Here is a 12,368-nt window from a genome sequence, read left to right on the forward strand (position 1 = left end):
ATGTGTCGTGGTCGACCCGTACAAACAGGAGATCCGTATTAAGCTGCACTGGGTGTCGTTCGGCGTCACGAACGACACCATCCAGCGGGCCTTCAACGACTACGGGGACGTGAAGGAAGTGGCGTACGAGAAGTGGAAAGTATCAGGATTCGACGGCGTCGAGTCAACAACCCGCACCGTGCGTCTCGTTTTGCGGGAGGGCGTCAGCCTTGAGCGTCTGCCGCACCAGCTTCGGCTGGGCGGCGGCATGGTGCTCGTGGTTGTGCCTGGACGGGCCCCTGTGTGCCTCAGGTGCCATAGGACAGGCCACATCCGACGCGAATGCCGGGCCTCTTGGTGCAGCGAGTGCCGTGCCGTCGGCCACGAGCGGGCCGACTGCGTCCGCACATACGCTCGAGCTGCAGGACGAGGTGCGGGTGACGATAACACGGACCACCTCATGGATGAAGAGGAGGCAGAGAAAGTGGCAGCACCCATGGAACCGACGACTAGGCGGGCGAAGGATGGCGAGCCTGGCGCCGTCCCTGAGGTGGTGAGCGCTTCGCCTCCTGCGGGGCCGGCGACGGAGGCCCCCCCTTCGCAACTGGCGGACGAGGTCCAGTCGGCGACGTCTTCCGGAAACGACGAGACAGGCAAGGCTCCGGCTCCTGACGCAGACCCCACTGGGCCAGAGATGGACGTTGTGGAAGGCTCTGCAAAGCGCCCGTTCGTCGACGACACGGAGTCTTCTCGGGACCGACGGCTGCGCCAGCTGGAGCACAAGCGGAGGTTGGTGGAGGGCCGGAGAGGCAAGGACGGTCGGTTGCGGTCCTTGTCACCAAAGGGCCGGGTGAAACTGACTCAGTGAACTTCTGCGTGAATGCACCACCCTGTAAAACGACGACGAAGGTAAGCCCCGTACGCTCGGTCTGGTCCCGATAGCCCATGGTCCCTATTGAACGGCCTGTACGCCTGGCGACCCTCAACGTGCGGGGGCTCGCGGACCACCGACGGCAGAGACAAGTATACCGCCTCGTCGTTGAACACGACCTCGACGTTCTAGCCTTACAGGAGACCAAGGTCGAGGGGGCGGATCAGACCGAGCGCATGGTGAGGCCTTTCAGGGCACGCTACGACGTGTGCGTTTGCCACGCTGTAGGGACGTCGGCAGGGTGCGTCTTGCTTGTGCGGCGGAGTTTAGGTGCAGTGGTCCAGGCAGTTACGACCTGTGATGCGGGGCGGTAAATCGTCTGCGACCTCTCTTTTTCGTGCCTAGAATGGCGTATAATTTGTGTTTATGCGCATAACAACGCTGAAGAGCGGAAAGTATTTTTCAAGTTTATTCGTTCTTATTTTGACACTGACCGTATGACAATATGCCTTGGTGATTTCAACTGTGTGTGTTCCGCGCGAGATAAATCCAGTGTAACGCCTTTCAGAGACGCGAGTACCAGCATTTTAAATGAAATTGTTAATGAGTATGGGTTGGAGGACGTTGGGGAAGTCTTGGGGGATGCTTTGAACTGTCGCTTTACTCATTTTCAAGGATTTAGTCATGCCCGTTTGGATAGGTTGTATATTTCCTTAGAGCTGATGCCTCTGAGCTCCAGCTACTGTGTAACCCCGGTTTCATTTAGTGATCATTGTCTGGTTTCTGTCATTCTTGGCAAAGCCAAGGAGAAGGGAAAGAATTTTTCTTGGGAGCTGTGGAAGTTAAATAGTAAACTTTTGGACGATAAAACTTTTGTAAAGGCTGTCAAAGACAGCATCGAAAAGTTAATGAAACAAGATGAAAATATTTATGCTGCTAAATGGGATACTTTCAAACAAGAAGTTAAAATGATAGCCATGGAGCGAGGAAGCGCTATTCAGAATAGTGTTAAAAAACGGGAAGAACTTCTGCGCAGCACACTTAAGATTTTGATTGGTGAGGAAAGCCGTACGCCCGGCGTATTCAAAGATGATATCTGCACCGTCAAAGCCCAGCTTGAAATCTTGGATAAAGAACGATATCATGGTGCACTAGTACGGGCGCGAGCAGGAAAAATGTTGCTGGGCGAAGCGCCAACAAAGAGAGCAGTCGGGATGGAAAAGAAATATGCTCCCCGCAATGAGATAGCAGAAATTGAGATTAGCGGGGTGGTGACGAGTGAACTCGCGGAAATAGAACGCGCTTTTTGAGATTTTTATAAAAACTTGTTTTCTTATCGTCCTGTAGACTTAGATCACTTCAAAAAAGAATTCTTGTGCTTTTTACCGCGTTTGGATGACGATGTAGTGTCAAGGTTAGAAGAATCAATTACTGTAGATGAGATTGAAAGGGCAATGGACGGATTAAATGCGGGGAAATCGCCGGGCCCAGATGGCCTTAGTGCGTCCTTCTACAAGATGTTTAAGCGTGAGATAAGCCCTTTGATAAGTCAGGTATTTAATGAAGCGTACGACCAAAAAATGCTGCCACTCTCGTTTTCTCGCTCTCACACGGTCCTTATCCCGAAAACTGACGATGGAATTAAATTGAGACAAGTATCGGCCTATCGCCCCATTTGTCTAACAAATGTCGATTACAAAATTTTAATGAAAATCCTGGCCAGGCGATTACAGTCGGTTATCCAAGATGTGGTTGGACCCCACCAGACGTGCGGAATAAAAGGGCGGTCAATTCTGTCAAATATACATACCGCTAGGAGCGTGCTGGAATGCTGTGATTGTATGGCTCGTGTGGTCGCAATACTCCAGATCGACCTGGAAAAAGCTTTTCATCAGGTGTCACACAAGCTTCTTTTTAATGTCCTGGAACATGTAAATGTAGGTTCTGTCATTCTTGAGGGCGTGCGTATGGCGTATAAAGGGTGCACTACTAATCTTATTTTAAACAAAGCTGTTGGTGAACGTATCCCAGTCCATCGTGCTGTGCGCCAAGGGTGCCCTTTGTCCCCCCTTCTTTTCTGCATTTTCATTGAATCTTTTTGTAGGTATATTCTTAATAGCCAAAGAATTCATGGGTTTCAACTACTATCGAGTGAAGTGCGCGTATTGTCATATGCTGACGACATTGCCATTTTTTGTGTAGATAAAGGCAGCATAAGCGAGTCAGTGAAAGCTATTAAACTTTTCTGCAAATATAGTGGTAGTTCGGTAAACTGGCAGAAATGTCTTGGCCTCTGGCATGGTGAATGGGACCCGGCGCCCAGTGCATTTGAAAACATGAAGTGGGTAACAAAGCCTCCAAAATACCTAGGTGTACCTTTAGAAAATTATCGGTATAGTGATCTGTACTGGAGAAATCAGGCTGTAGAGCTGCGCGACAAAGCCGAGAGATGGAAGGGCAGGGATTTCTCAATGTTTGCACGTGCCACGGTGTGCAATTTGTTTTTGTCAGCAAATTGTGGTATGTACTTCAAGTGTTACACTGCTCGCGCGTCAACGTACAGAAATTACATAGAGTTTTTGCCGTTTTTATTTGGGGATCGACCTGGGAGCGGACTAGCCGAACGAATCTTTTTCGGCGTGTCCGTTCCGGAGGCTTGTCATTAGCGCACTTATTCCTGAGGCAAGTGGTAAACCGATTTATTTTTGTTCGTGATGTGAAGGATTGTTTCCTACGTACGATGTGTCAACTGCGCTTAGGCAAAGCTTTGCCACATTTCGTTGTTTCTTCTGCGTGTCCCCCCGCCGGAGGAATCCGTGGTTACTGGCGAGAGGTTGCTCAAGCAACACAGTTTTTGAGCACTCGTTTTTCTATGGAGTATTTAAGTGAAGTGCCGCGGAAAAGATTGTATAGGGATCTTGTTGATGTTGCTCTCCCTGTTCCCTTATACCGATCACTCTATAGTGCGGGCCCTGGTCAAAACGTGCTTCAGCGCGTGAAGAGAATGGCAGTGCCTCCGTGTGTGAAATCTTTTTTCTTTAAACTGCATATTGGAGTGCTGCCGGTTAAGACATGGTTGGAGGAGAAGGGCTTGTTTGTTGCATGGGGGGTAAATTGTCTTTTGTGCAAAAAACCGGAGACGGTAGAGCACGTGTTTCTAGAGTGCTGGGACGGTGTTTTCTTTTGGGACATTCTCCAACGTACGTTGAAGAAGGATTTACCTTTGGACCCACATGGCATTCGGTACCTAGCCGTTGAAAACGACAATAACGTACCGTTCGATCTCGTTTTTCTTGTGGGGCTTCATAGCATTTGGAAGTCACGCATGGCCGTGCGCCACGCAGAAATTGACGCAAAACAGGTTCACGAGTACTTTTGCGAAATGATGCTGCAAATTGTAGAGGTGTGGAAGTCTCAAAGTTGTGTACCTGACTGGCTACCCGTGCTGGAAAGTGTGACGCATTTGAGTTGATTTTAACCTTGCCATGTTGGCCGCCGTAAGGCCAACATAGTTTTTATCATTTTACAGTGCTTTGTTCTGTTCTTGTCAAAAACCGGCAATAAAGAAAAAAAAAAAAAAAGTAGCCTAGCTTAGTGGTAAAGTTGTCTGCCTCATGCGCAAGCGGTCCCGGGTTCAATCCTAAGTGCGGGCTTACTTTTTTTTTTTACGTTTTTGTTTTTTCGAGGCTTCTGACAATACTTCCGACATTTCTTTATTACGATTAACACTGAAAAAAACAAAAAAAAACACGGAAGTTATCGTTTTTGGGTATGGGACTTCCTTTCCGGAGGTGCATGCGGGACGGCGGGGCTTGGGTTACCGGCTGGACGCCGTGAAGTGTGCGACGGGGCCAATTGGATTAATAGTGTTGTAATTAGCAGCCGCATACTGTCGCCGCAAAGCTGCGTGAACGCAGGCGGGGGTGTGTTTTAACGAGCTCCGCAGTGATAGAGGCGTCGTTTGACACTCTTTCGGACGGCATTGTAGGCGCGAGTGGAGTGCCGTCAGATGGCACTGTAGACACAGCCTTTAATATTGTTACAATTTCTGCTTTCCTTTTTAACTGGTTTAATCACCGCACAGAGAGGTCCGACATCTTCGATGGCTGTCTTCCAACTGCCTCGCGCACACGCACGAGCACGACGAGCGTTCCCTTCGTCACGTGCCGGTTGCTTCTCTTTTATGTTTTTTGTTCACCCGGCACTCAGCGTCTCCGCTACACTATCCCCCTCCCGACCTTTGAAGACCGAGCAAGTCCTACAGAAGTCCCTGATACAAACACAGCCGGTCGCGGTGGACCACGAGGGCCCGTGATCTATCCTTGCGACGTATGCGATAGACCACATCACTGAGACGTTTGATGACGATGAAAGGTCCTTGCCAGTTACGCTGCAATTTCGGAGACAGTCCTTTTTTGCGAATCGGGTTGTAAAGCCATACTCTTTCACCTGGAGAGAACGGGCGCGTTGTGACATGCGCGTCGTACCGGGCTTTCATGCGATCCAAGCCGCTCGCCAAACGCTGTCGAGCAAATGCGTGCACCCGCTCGAGGTTTGTTCTCAGTTCACCTACGTAGGACGCAGGGTTTGTGGTCGGCTCTGATGCTCGTGGAAGGGCTAAATCACAGGGCATGCAAAGGTCATGACCGAAGAGCATTGTGGCAGGCGTATAGCCAGTGACCTCATGAGCAGACGTGCGATATGCATAAAAAAAACAAAGGCACGATGCTATCCCAGTCATCTTGCTGATCACTGACGAACATGGACAGATGTTGTAGGATAGTTCGATTCATCCTCTCGACTAAACCGTTTGACTGCGGGTGGAGAGGCGTCGTTCTTGTCTTTTTGATGTTGAACAATTCGCAGACTTCTTGGAACACCCGAGATTCGAAGCTCCTGCCTTGGTCCGAGTGGATGCTCAGGGGAACTCCATACCGTGTAATCCAGTTCCTCACCAGAGCGTCGGCGATCTCGGAGGCGGTCTGGCTCGGTATAGGAATGACTTCCGGCCACTTCGTGAAATAGTCAACAATGACCAGCAGGAACCTGTTGCCAAGCTTAGATCGAGGAAACGGTCCAAGCACATCAATGCCGACGCGTTCAAAAGGTGCTCCCGTGACATGTTCTTGAAGCGGTGCTCGCTGTTTTACGTGAGGACCTTTCCGTGAGACGCACATGTCACATAGACGGCACCATTGCTTTACGTCATTATGGCACTGCAGCCAGTAGAAGCGCTGCCGAATCTTTTTCAGGGTGCGGTTCACGCCGAAATGTCCTCCTTCAGGGCTTGTGTGCAGCTGATGAAACGCTTGAGAGCAGAGTCTTCGTGGCAGCACCAGTTGCCATACAACAGAGTTGCCCGCAGCGGACTCCCAGCGTCGGTAAAGAACACCGTCGCGCAGCAGCAAAGAGTCCCATTGCGCCAAGTAACTCTTGAGGGCCGGAGACAGGCGAGATACTTCCTTAGGAGGGGGCCTGTTATTCTGTCTCTTCCATCTTACCAATGGGCCGATGTCCGGGTCGTCAAGTTGAGCGTTTCGGAGCTCTTCTGGCGTCCACGCTTCGTAGTCGCAGGGTAGGTTGGTTAGTGCGTTAAGCGTGTCGAAGCTGCGCTTTTCAATGCTCAAGCACTGCTTGCACTTTTCACTACATGGCCTACGAGAGAGACCATCGGCATTGGTGTGCTTTGAGCCGGAACGATGTTGTATGTCGAAGTCGTATTCATGCAGGCGTTCCAGCCAGCGGGCGACCTGACCATCAGGTGTTTTGAAGCTCAGCATCCATGTCAGCGATGCGTGGTCTGTTCGAATAACAAACTTCCGGCCCAATAGATAGTGGTGAAAATGGGTGATGGCTTTGATGATGGCTAGCAACTCCCGTCGGGTGGTGCAATAATTGCGTTCGGGCTTCGTGAAGACCTTGCTATAGTAAGCAATGACGCGTTCTTGTCCGTCCTGCTCTTGTGATAAAACTGCGCCAATTGCCGAGGCGCTGGCGTCGGTGTCAAGAATGAAGCGTCCAGTCTCCTTCGGATACGCAAGTGTTGGCGGAGACGTGAGGGCTGTTTTGAGCGTCTCAAACGCGCGCTGACATTCCGAGGACCAGGCGAACTTCGCTTTTTTCTCAGTCAGAGCATACAAAGGCTTGGCGATGTGAGCGAAATCGGAGACGAATCTTCGATAGTACGATGCCAGTCCAATGAAGCTCTGCACGTCCGTGGTGGATCTCGGGGTTGGCCAATCAACGAGAGCAGAGAGTTTCCGAGGGTCTGTGGAAACGCCATCCACCGAAATGATGTGGCCGAGGTATTCCACTTGCCTTGTAAACAGCGAACATTTCTTCGGTGTGAGCTTCAGGTTCGCATTTTGCAGGCGTGAAAAAACCAAGTTTAGATTCGCCAGATGGTCTGTGACTGCCTTGCCGAAGACGATGATGTCGTCAAGGTATACAAGGCAAATAGTGCCTATGAGCTCGTTCAAGACCGATTCCATTAGCCTCTGAATTGTAGCTGGAGCATTGCAGAGTCCAAATGGCATTACTCTGAACTGATACGAGCCGATACCTGTGGTGAAGGCGGTCTTCTCGCGGTCTTCTGGTTGCACCGGGACCTGCCAATATCCGCTTTTGAGGTCGAGTGTCGAAAACCATGTGCACCCAGCGAGGGCATCCAAGATGTCATTAGTCCGAGGAAGTGGAAAAGAGTCTTTCTTAGTGACGTCGTGGAGTTTTCGATAGTTTATGCAAAATCGAGTTGTACCGTCCTTCTTTGTCACTAGCGTAACTGGTGATGACCAGGGGGAACATGCTGGTTCAATCACGCCCTGTTGAAGCATTGTCTTCACCAAGTCGTCGACGTGAGACCTCTGTGTGAGAGGAATGCGCCGAGGGGGTTGTCGAATGGGAGAATCCTGTCCTGTCACAATCCGGTGTGTCGCCACCGATGTCAGCCCTATATCTGCGTCTCCCGTGCTGAAAAGGCTTGTGAATTTTTCAAGCAGCTGGCAAAACCTCTCAGCATCGAGTTTATCGAGACAAGTAGACGCGCCTTCGTATAATGGTAATACGTGCGCAGCTAGCTTGATAGAGGATGTGCGAGGACAGATATACGGGAGGGTGTCGTTTATTGGCAACCCAGTGTCGTAGAAGACCGTCACTTTGGCGGCGCCTAGGAGAAACGAGTCAGTTCCGAGATGCAGCAATCCAGCGTTGAAATCGAGCACGCACTTGTGTGCTTTGAGGAAATCGACGCCCAGGATGCACTGCTCCTCGATAGCGGCAACGACAACAGGCAGCGAAGCGTGAAAGCTACCCACGGTGAAGGGTACAGTTGTGGAGCCTAGTACGGCTACCATGTCTCCCGTTGCGGTTTGCAGAGCATAGCTGTCAGAGCTTTGTGGAACAGCACGATTCGCTTTCATCAAAACTTCCGGTCTAATTACCGAGGTTGTAGCTCCGGTATCAACAAGTGCGCGTACCGAAACTCCGTCGACGACGCCCTGAAGGTAGATAGATGTAAGTGGTGCTGTCAGGACACGTGTTGATGTGATTATCCGCGGCAATGTTGCTGTTGGGTTCCGGCTGCTGGGGTGATACGTGGGACATTGTGCCCGCGTGTGGCCCTGCTGATGGCAGTTCCAGCAAGCTGGGGCTGGAGGCGCATGTGTTGCTGTTGTCGGGGCTTGCGGCTGCGTAGGAGGCCCCAGAACCGTAGATCGTGATGCTTGTCGAGCAGCTTCTATCTCCAGCGCGCCCGTGTGTGCTGCTCGGAGAGTCTTGGGGCGTGCTAGCCGAACCGCATCCTGCACCTCAACGGAGGAGATGGCGTCAATGAACGCCATGGTTGCCACAGCGTCAATTGTGTCTTGTGGGCAACCAGGAAATGCAAGATGGGCGAGGCGCTCGATGTCGTCGGCGACTTGAGAAACTGTCTCGGTTGCAGACTGACGACGGTTGCGAAGTTGGGCGTGATGAAGAAAGCGGAGGGGTCCTTCCCCGTAGCGCTCGTTCAGTGCCGCGACCAAGGCTTCGTAGGAATCGCGGGTGTCGGGTGGTAGGTAGTGTAGTACTGTCAAAGCTGGTCCGGTTAGATGGGCGGCCAAGGCTTGTGCCTTTTGAGCCGGAGACCATTGGTTAGCGTCAGCAATGAGGTTGAACTGGGATACGTAAGGCGCCCAAGGAACGGTACCGTCGAATGTCGATGGCTTGAGACGCAGGGTTGAAAGTCGGGTAGCGTTCTGAACCGGGGGGCTTGCGGTGCGCTGCTCCTCGAGTTCAGGGAATCGAGACTCCAAGCGGTGAAGACGTTCTGTCATGGAGGCAGTGAAGTCCTGAATGGATGATGTCATAGTTTGGAGAAGCAGGCTCTCTCGTCGAGCGTAGGACGCTTCGGCTTGTTGGAGCCAGCTTTTGAAGAGGGCCATGGGTTCGGACGCTGTCGGGTCTGAAGAAGCGAGATTTTCGGCGCCGGTAGTTGCGGTGTTGTCCCCTTCGGGACTGGTAGGAGGTTCCATTGCCCGGGGAAGGCGTCGGCCCGAACGGAGCTCCACTTCTGACACCAGTGTTACAATTTCTGCTTTCCTTTTTAACTGGTTTAATCACCGCACAGAGAGGTCCGACATCTTCGATGGCTGTCTTCCAACTGCCTCGCGCACACGCACGAGCACGACGAGCGTTCCCTTCGTCGCGTGCCGGTTGCTTCTCTTTTATGTTTTTTGTTCACCCGGCACTCAGCGTCTCCGCTACAATATAATCTATTGATTGTGCCCTCGAACAGATATGAAGCCGTATAAAGGTAATCCAAAGCAAAGTGTTCCCATAAAGAAAAATAAACCTAGAGCAGTCCATACAAATATTTTAGGTCGTAGACAATTATTCTAGTTAAATCTAGAATTTAAAGACATTTAAAATCATAATATTGCGGGTCATTATATGTACGTAAAGAGTCACGGCTTTATTCAGAAATCGTGTGTAACATCCCACTTTGAAAGGGTGCTTGCCCCTTAGCACAGCAGTGGTCATTTTGTTGTACCGAACCGAAACTCTTTTTGGTTCAGTTCGGGTTACGGTTCAAATATTTCGGTTCGGTTTCGGTTCCGTTCAAGTTCATCCCCGGAGCGAAAAATATAACGTTTCGAACCCCTTTAGACCGGTTCATACGGGTTCCTATAACGGCATAAGGAAAAATGTAAAATTCAACTGAGTATTCACACACCACAACTTCCATATAGTGGATTACTGCGGTGTGAAAAAAGCGATCATTTATTGTTGTTTTTTTTTTTCGTTCTTGTTCACGAAACACAAAATTGAAGATATCTAATGCAAGAATGAACGAGTGCCTCTCCAAACCTGTTAAATGCACAGCCTTTTAAAACGGGAACGCCCTCGCCGAAGATACGGCAAATACTTTGCCGGGAAGCATAGGCGTAGATTATGGAGGGGGGCATGGGGGCTCGTCCCCCACCCCCTGGTGAGAACAAGAGGGAGGCCTTTACCGAGACGCTCTTTACGTGCCAGGTATAAAGTTTCTTGTAGTGGCATGTAAAAAAAAAAATTCCCACATTGTCTTGATTGACAAAAAAAAAAGACATGAAACATGGAATTTCAGCATGCTTCCGGGGGGGGGGGGGGGGGAGGGGGGGGGGGGCAGGGGGGTTCCTTCGCGCTTCCGCGGAAAAGGCACCCCCCCCCCCCCCCCCCGGGAAAATGGAAACTCTACGCCGCTGCTGTGAAGTGAACATCCCAATATGGCATAATTGTCGGGATTGTCTTGCTCATCGCCATACCCTGCCAGTGGGTTTTAGCGCTTTTACGCCCAGAAAGCAACCAGGGAGCGAGCTCCGAAACCATCGTGCAGACGACAAACAGGCTTGTATATGACATAAAAATTCACGGCCTCCGATTTCGCTCAATTTCGTATACCTCTATACCTAAAGATTGCGCACTAAAAATGTTTACAAAAATCTTTTTGCGAAAAGGTGTGTATATTTAGAATTCGACTCTTGCATGGCGTATCAAATATCTTTGTCCGTACGGCCCACCCGTCATATTGTAAAACGTATTTGGTAAACTACATATCATCATATAAATAACCATGAGCCCATGTCGTAATTTTATGCAAAGCAATTAATTGCTTAGTTTAAAAGCACCACTACGATTTCGCTTTCATATTGCGATACAAAGTTTTTTCCAATCACGGGTATTTTAGTTGAGATACCAGACTTCGCGAGAACCCTTCGATACTGATGTATCTGGCTAATGGAAGATATTGCAAGTTGAGTCGTACAAACACAACCATTTGTACGTAAATCAAAATTCTTTTACTGTTTCATCGAAGTTAAACCACACAATTTTTTTTTAATTTTTGGTACTTAAAACTAAAAGCGGATTGTGCCAACGATGAAGAACTATGCGGAGGGCAAGTTCGTCTGCTTCTCGCGCAGCGGGTAGCGGTGACGTCAGAACGCCGAGCCCTGATTGGCTGATCGCGCCCCCCTATCTGAGCGTCGTCTGCTCCTTTGCAACGTCGTCTGCTCGCAACGTCGTCTGCGTCTGTCTTACCTTTCCTGCGGCTTTCGGAAGTGCAGAGGCCAGATTCACGAAACGATCTTACGCCAAAAATGTGCGTAAGACAAAACTTAAGAACAAATTCGTATTCACGAAACGAAATTTTCGTAAGTTTTGCGCAGGTTACGACAAAATCCTACGACAGCTCCGAAGCTGTCTTACGCACTTCTTACGATCAAATCAGCATGGCCGACAACGTCGCGGTCGCGACGACCCACAGACGTTTATTTTTTTACGCGCGGTTCTGACGCGTCCCGACTTCAAGCAGCAAGAAAAAAGTAAAAAGTACTTGAAACAGACTACGACGAACAAGAACGCTGGATCCACAAACACCCGGGAAAAGCTCCCACGGCCACGATCCCACCGAACGCGACCAAACGAGCTGGGCAGTTAGGCCTAGCAGGCTCTCCGCGACTCGGCGACCGTCTGCCCACGACCGGCTGGCGTGCTGAGTGGAATATGCCCGCGCGACCCTTGTGAACCCTTCCCGTATAATATTTTGATTGCTGACCTCAGTTTTAGATTAAAATGTCAATTTCTTCCTCTTGTTATATCCTTGTTTCCCGAGGCAACGGTGACTCTCGCCGATGAAAAAGCGGTGAATCTCCGACAGACGCAGCAAAGGTAAAGCAGCCATCGCTTTGACCGCTTTGACTAGCAGACGTAAAGCAGACGACGTTAACTGCGCCAACCCGCCGACGCCGTTAAAGAGTGAGGGGTCTCGCCGCACACGAATGGAAGGAAAAAGTATTTGGGAGGGAACTTGCCTCGGTTCTAAGCAAAAAAACCTCGACGCCCCGGGACACCTCGCCAGGGAGTCCTTTCCCTCCTTGATGCGCGTCTGCTGGTTGTTAGACAAAAACAACGTACCGCTCGAGTTATTTCGTCTGCCCTCTCTTAAAGGCGAGGTCAAGTTCGCTCCGAAAGTCGCAGGAAAGGTAAGACAGACGCAGAC

Source organism: Ixodes scapularis, unplaced genomic scaffold (assembly GCF_016920785.2).
Source record: "Ixodes scapularis isolate PalLabHiFi unplaced genomic scaffold, ASM1692078v2 PGA_scaffold46__3_contigs__length_2488377, whole genome shotgun sequence".
In the NCBI taxonomy this organism is placed as follows: domain Eukaryota; kingdom Metazoa; phylum Arthropoda; class Arachnida; order Ixodida; family Ixodidae; genus Ixodes; species Ixodes scapularis.